This window comes from Oncorhynchus masou, unplaced genomic scaffold (genome assembly GCF_036934945.1).
Source record: "Oncorhynchus masou masou isolate Uvic2021 unplaced genomic scaffold, UVic_Omas_1.1 unplaced_scaffold_11476, whole genome shotgun sequence".
Classification (NCBI taxonomy): Eukaryota; Metazoa; Chordata; class Actinopteri; order Salmoniformes; family Salmonidae; genus Oncorhynchus; species Oncorhynchus masou.
In genome coordinates, this window is record NW_027001224.1 from 1 (window position 1) to 7567 (window position 7567).

Here is a 7567-nt window from a genome sequence, read left to right on the forward strand (position 1 = left end):
GAACCAGACTTGTGAAGGTCTACATTTTTTTTCTGAGGTCTTGGCTGATTTCTTTTGATTTAATCATGATGTCAAGCGAAGAAGCACTGAGTTTGCAGGTAGGCCTTGAAATACATCCACAGGTACACCTCCAATTGACTCAAATTATGTCAATTAGCCTATCAGAAGCTTCTAAAGCCATGACATAATTTTCTAGAATTTTCCATGCTGTTTAAAGGCATAGTGTATGTAAACTTCTGACCCACTGGAATTGTGATACAGTGAATTATAAGTGAAATAATCTGTCTGTAAACAATTGTTGGAAAAATTACTTGTGTCATGCATAATGTAGATGTCCTCACCGACTTGCCAAAACTACAGTTTGTTAACAAGAAATTTTTGGAGTGGTTGAAAACGAATTTTAATGATCCCAATCTAAGTGTATATAAACTTCCGACTTCAACTGTATTGGTAACATTTTACATTCAGGTACCATTTCATAAAAATGAATGAATCACCTCACTAAGGAAAGAATTCAAATCACAGGTTTTCAAGTTGAGCCCCTGAATGACCTCTGGATATGTTCCATTGAGACTATGAAGAACCTGATCATAGTTGTTCTCAGTGATGTTTCCTTCTGGGAGATCAAATGTATTCAGCAGTGTCAGGATATTTCTGCGAAAACATTTATTTAGAGGGTAGTTCATATCTTCATGCAACAACTCTAGTTTAATTCTAGTATAGGTACATACCCAGAAATACAGTCATCAAACTTCTCTGTGGCTCGGAAGCCAATGATGGTGTAAATGACTGTTGCAGCGTAGACAGCAGTGGCTCCGTTCACGATAGAGATGATGACTGCATCCTGTTCACAGTTATTGCTGGAAAGATAGAACACATTAAAGGAGCAATCTGGAATGGCTGTTCACAGTTATTACTGGAGAAATAGACCACATTAAAGGAGCAATCTGGAATTTGTAAATCCATTTTTTTATTCTTGAAGAATAACATTCATAAATACCCTTCAGAATCCAGCAATGAGGTTTGAATCTAGTGCAACTGTCATATCCCATCAGAAACCAGCCATAAGGTTTGAATCTAGTTCAACTGTCATATCCCATCAGAATCCAGCCATAATGGTTGAATCTAGTTCAACTGTCATACCCCATCAGAAACCAGCCATAATGGCTGAATCTAGTTCAACTGTCATACCCCATCAGAAACCAACCATAATGGCTGAATCTAGTTCAACTGTCATACCCCATCAGAAACCAGCCATAATGGCTGAATCTAGTTCAACTGTCATACCCCATCAGAAAACAACCATAATGGCTGAATCTAGTTCAACTGTCATATCCCATCAGAAAACAACCATAATGGCTGAATCTAGTTCAACTGTCATACCCCATCAGAAACCAGCCATAAGGGCTGAATCTAGTTCAACTGTCATATCCCATCAGAAACCAGCCATAAGGGCTGAATCTAGTTCAACTGTCATACCCCATCAGAAACCAGCCATAAGTGTTGAATCTAGTTCAACTGTTGTACCCCATCAGAAACCAGCCATAAGGGCTGAATCTAGTTCAACTGTCATATCCCATCAGAATCCAACCATAATGGTTGAATCTAGTTCAACTGTCATATCCCATCAGAAACCAGCCATAAGGGTTGAATCTAGTTCAACTGTCATATCCCATCAGAATCCAACCATAAGGGTTGAATCTAGTTCAACTGTCATATCCCATCAGAAACCAGCCATAAGGGCTGAATCTAGTTCAACTGTCATATCCCATCAGAATCCAACCATAATGGTTGAATCTAGTTCAACTGTCATACCCCATCAGAAACCAGCCATAAGGGCTTGAATCTAGTTCAACTGTCATATCCCATCAGAATCCAACCATAATGGTTGAATCTAGTTCAACTGTCATATCCCATCAGAAACCAGCCATAATGGTTGAATCTAGTTCAACTGTCATATCCCATCAGAAACCAGCCATAAGGGCTGAATCTGAGTTCAACTGTCATATCCCATCAGAAACCAGCCATAGGGCTGAATCTAGTTCAACTGTCATATCCCATCAGAAACCAGCCATAATGGTTGAATCTAGTTCAACTGTCATATCCCATCAGAAACCAGCCATAATGGTTGAATCTAGTTCAACTGTCATATCCCATCAGAAACCAGCAATAAGGGCTGAATCTAGTTCAACTCTCATATCCCATCAGAAACCAGCCATAATGGTTGAATCTAGTTCAACTGTCATATCCCATCAGAAACCAGCCATAATGGTTGAATCTAGTTCAACTGTCATATCCCATCAGAAACCAGCAATAAGGGCTGAATCTAGTTCAACTCTCATATCCCATCAGAAACCAGCCATAATGGTTGAATCTAGTTCAACTGTCATATCCCATCAGAAACCAGCCATAAGGGCTGAATCTAGTTCAACTGTCATATCCCATCAGAATCCAACCATAATGGTTGAATCTAGTTCAACTGTCATACCCCATCAGAAACCAGCCATAAGGGCTTGAATCTAGTTCAACTGTCATATCCCATCAGAATCCAACCATAATGGTTGAATCTAGTTCAACTGTCATATCCCATCAGAAACCAGCCATAATGGTTGAATCTAGTTCAACTGTCATATCCCATCAGAAACCAGCCATAAGGGCTGAATCTAGTTCAACTGTCATATCCCATCAGAAACCAGCCATAAGGGCTGAATCTAGTTCAACTGTCATATCCCATCAGAAACCAGCCATAATGGTTGAATCTAGTTCAACTGTCATATCCCATCAGAAACCAGCCATAATGGTTGAATCTAGTTCAACTGTCATATCCCATCAGAAACCAGCAATAAGGGCTGAATCTAGTTCAACTCTCATATCCCATCAGAAACCAGCCATAATGGTTGAATCTAGTTCAACTGTCATATCCCATCAGAAACCAGCCATAATGGTTGAATCTAGTTCAACTGTCATATCCCATCAGAAACCAGCAATAAGGGCTGAATCTAGTTCAACTCTCATATCCCATCAGAAACCAGCCATAATGGTTGAATCTAGTTCAAATGTCATATCCCATCAGAAACCAGCCATAATGGTTGAATCTAGTTCAACTGTCATATCCCATCAGAAACCAGCCACAATGGTTGAATCTAGTTCAACTGTCATATCCCATCAGAAACCAGCCATAATGGTTGAATCTAGTTCAACTGTCATATCCCATCAGAAACCAGCCATAAGGGCTGAATCTAGTTCAACTGTCATATCCCATCAGAAACCAGCCATAAGGGCTGAATCTAGTTCAACTGTCATATCCCATCAGAAACCAGCCATAAGGGCTGAATCTAGTTCAACTGTCGTACCCCATCAGAATCCAACCATAAGGGCTGAATCTAGTTCAACTGTCATATCCCATCAGAAACCAGCCATAATGGTTGAATCTAGTTCAACTGTCATATCCCATCAGAAACCAGCCATAAGGGCTGAATCTAAACTAAATATATTGCACCATCACTTTAACTTTTGTATAAATCATGGCTAAAAATATTTTACGATGAATATTAAGCTTGCACACTTTGAGGTAGGTAGGACTGGGTCCTAAGTTTGCAGTGGTTATGTACAAGATATGATACGTTTGAATTGATTTAATGTCTCAACTGCAGTGGTGGGCCGTCCAGGGCCAGCAAGGCCTTTCTGCTGGCCTAAACATCATCAGAATATATATATATTTTTAAATATATTAAATATGTATTAAATTATTCCCCAGAGTAAGAGTTACACTCTTCATTTCATAGCGTTCCTCTTGGTTGCACTGCTTCCAGCCCCGGGTTGAGATTTGGAGGGCTGGTCTTTATGTTAGACATTTTATCCAATCATATTCAGCCATCATGTGTTGCCAGGGGTCTACAATCTGCCCTCAGGCATTCAGAATCAACAGTGCGGGCGCTTGTATCTGTGAATGGAAATTAAAATTTAGTGTCAACCAATCAGCTTTAGAGTTGGCTATTGTACGCCTGCTGGCTGGCTCCAGTGTTACACAGGAGCCAGCTAGCAGGCTTAGTGCCTGCACGTCTTTTGATTGGATTACCAATATTGAGAGGCAGGTCCTATATGGGCAGGTCTCAGAACTAGGAAACTGAAATTGATCAACGAATTACTACTAAGCTGTTTTTTCAACCCACAATGGCGGAAGGAGAAGATCATCGATTTGGTCGAGGATATAATAATAAGGCCATTCTCAAGACAAACTTTTCAAGAAAAGTTAGACATTGTCAGGAGAGGTGACGCCGACGCTACAAAGCCGACGCTACAATGACAGGCTCCGAGAAGCACTGCAAACTGTACTGCTGGGAATGCCTATTATTTGCAAGTGATCGATTTGGTGTTTGGAGCCACACTGGCTTTGCAAACCTGAGTTGTCTAACCAAGGCAGCAACGAGACACCAAAGTACGGCTGGGCACTTACAAACAATGGTACTTTTGAAAACTTTTGGGGACACCCGAGTAGATCTACAGCTCGAACAAGCGCGCAGGGCAACATGAAGCTGCACAATGAAAAGGTATTGTACTCTTCCCCTGCAATTCTATGAATAAAAATGTAAATTTCAAGGTGAGGCAACGCCTGGTTATGCCTAACTGTTTCTCTAAATGTATAGTAGAGCCATGGCATCATAATGATGGTAATAAGAGGTGGATTAATTCGGGTGGGACTGTGTCGGACTTCACTGAAGGCCCAGGCCCCAGAACCACGGCACACTACTGCTCAACTGGGTTGTGAACAGCAAGTAATTTAGTAGTTATTAGCAAGCAGTATGGACTTACTGCACTGAGTTGTAGCTGGAGAAAGACAGCAGACCTCCAAAGGCCAAAGAGAATGAATAGAAACCTGGGCACCCGCATCAAGCCAAGTCGTTGGGTTCATTAGTTCATTCATCTGGAGAAACACACCCATAGAGAAGTTGTTAGGCATGTCGTTTTGATTCTATCATACTACCTCATATATTAACGCTAGCTAAAGGCCTTAGATGCAGTCTTTGTGGATCTGGATCTGTGCTGAACTTGGAATATCAAATACTTTGAAGAAATACTTTGTTCGATGATAGTAATGTGGTTACTCACATCTGGGGTGAAGAGGAACTTCACTCATTAAAGAGCCTTTCAAGGTCAAGCCTCTGATCAGAAGATGGTCAGCACCACATAAGGTAATGTTGAGGTGATATACACAGCCTAATGGGAGGAGATCACAGGGTAATGTTGAGGTGATATACACAGCCTAATGGGAGGAGACCACAGGGTAATGTTGAGGTGATATACACAGCCTAATGGGAGGAGATCACAGGGTAATGTTGAGGTGATATACACAGGCTAATGGGAGGACACCACAGGGTAATGTTGAGGTGATATACACAGCCTAATGGGAGGAGATCACAGGGTAATGTTGAGGTGATATGCACAGCCTAATTGGAGGAGACCACAGGGTAATATTGAGGTGATATACACAGGCTAATGGGAGGAGACCACAGGGTAATGTTGAGGTGATATACACAGCCTAATGGGAGGAGACCACAGGGTAATGTTAAAGGTGATATGCAGCCTAATGGGGAGGAGACCACAGGGTAATATTGAGGTGATATACACAGCCTAATGGGAGGAGACCACAGGGTAATATTGAGGTGATATACACAGCCTAATGGGAGGAGACCACAGGGTAATGCTGAGGTGATATGCACAGCCTGGAGTGGAGGAGACCACAGGGTAATATTGAGGTGATATACACAGGCTAATGGGAGGAGACCACACAGGTAATGTTGAGGTGATACACAGCCTAATGGGAGGAGACCACAGGGTAATGTTAAGGTGATATACACAGCCTAATGGGAGGAGACCACAGGGTAATGTTGAGGTGATATACACAGGCTAATGGGAGGAGACCACAGGGTAATGTTGAGGTGATATGCACAGCCTAATTGGAGGAGACCACAGGGTAATATTGAGGTGATATACACAGGCTAATGGGAGGAGACCACAGGGTAATGTTGAGGTGATATACACAGCCTAATGGGAGGAGACCACAGGGTAATGTTGAGGTGATATACACAGCCTAATGGGAGGAGACCACAGGGTAATGTTGAGGTGATATGCACAGCCTAATGTGGGAGGAGACCACAGGGTAATGTTGAGGTGATATACACAGCCTAATGGGAGGAGACCACAGGGTAATGTTGAGGTGATATACACAGCCTAATGGGAGGAGAGAGGAATGCTTTTATGAAGTTGGACAGTTACTGTTTTGTGTGCTATTATTGCAAATATACTAAAAATGGACTCAAAATAGTGACATACGTACACTATTATCGGTCAAAGTTTAAGAACACCTACTCATTCAAGGGGTCTTTACATTGCAGAATAATAGTGAAGACATCAAAACTATGAAATAACACATATGGAATCATGTAGTAACTAAAAATTGTTAAACAAATCTAAATATATTTTATATTTGAGATTCTTCAAATAGCCAATCGTTGCCTTGATGACAGCTTTGCACACTCTTGGCAGAAATAGAATGAATAGACAACACACAATGACCCATACCCAATTTATCTGACAGTCATATATTTGATCTACACAATACATTTCTATCTAAACATTTTGTAAATGTACATTCTCCTGTATGTCCTTTGCCCCAGGTGCAAAATCAAGTCAAACCACTAACCAATGATATTTTTGCAGATAAGAATAAATAGGTGGTGATGCTCAACCACTGAATGATTCTTTCACCATGTCACTTAAAAGGTCGAAAGCTGCAATTAATTTAATGATGCCTGAAATACTGCAGAGTAATTCCAAGCCATTTGCAAACATTGCTAACAGCTAACAGCTAACAGCAACATTTAGTTTCCTTTCATTAATTTAATGGACGTATTGTTACTGTTCGCTTTCAGTAACACTTAACATGAAACTGTTCTTGTACCTGTGTAATAAACTATCATTACTTTTGGAACAACATTTTATTAGCTTATTGTTACACAATACTTTGTCAATTGCATTTTAATGGCATAGCAATGACCTGAGTGTTGTAACTACTGTACACCAGAGGAATAGTGACTGTTCCTCATTCCACTTATGTCATAACTCCATTATTATTCAATTATAAATCAACTCAAATTTAACAACAATGTTCTTGTTGTAATAATGACAAAGTTACTACACAAGTATAAAAACTTAATGTCATGTGTTACTGTATTACCTTATGTCTCACTCATTATGAAAATATGTTTGTTAGTTTAAAGCTTCAAATATGGTCTAGTCTAATGTTGAGGTGATTCCTTGTCCCTCGTGTATTTCATTCTAGGTTATAGGCTAAATTAAGACTCATATCTAAGAGTCCTACAAACCACTTGCTTATAATAAAAAATGTTGACTAATTCAACTAACTGTTATAATTTTTGGATTCTTCATCAAATATTTGACAGCCATATATTCAAATACCTTCAAATATTATTTGGTTTCTGAAAGGTATTCAAAATACTAAATGGGTTTGTCTTTTAGCTGAAACTCTATATAAACTATATTTGTC

The 7567-nt window shown here is 40.1% G+C and overlaps 1 pseudogene; it reads right to left on the minus strand.

Moving 5' to 3' along the window:
• Window positions 1-22: 22 nt before the first annotated feature.
• On the minus strand, window positions 23-5217 carry LOC135529366 (sodium-dependent neutral amino acid transporter B(0)AT1-like; annotated as a pseudogene).
• Window positions 5218-7567: the final 2350 nt, after the last annotated feature.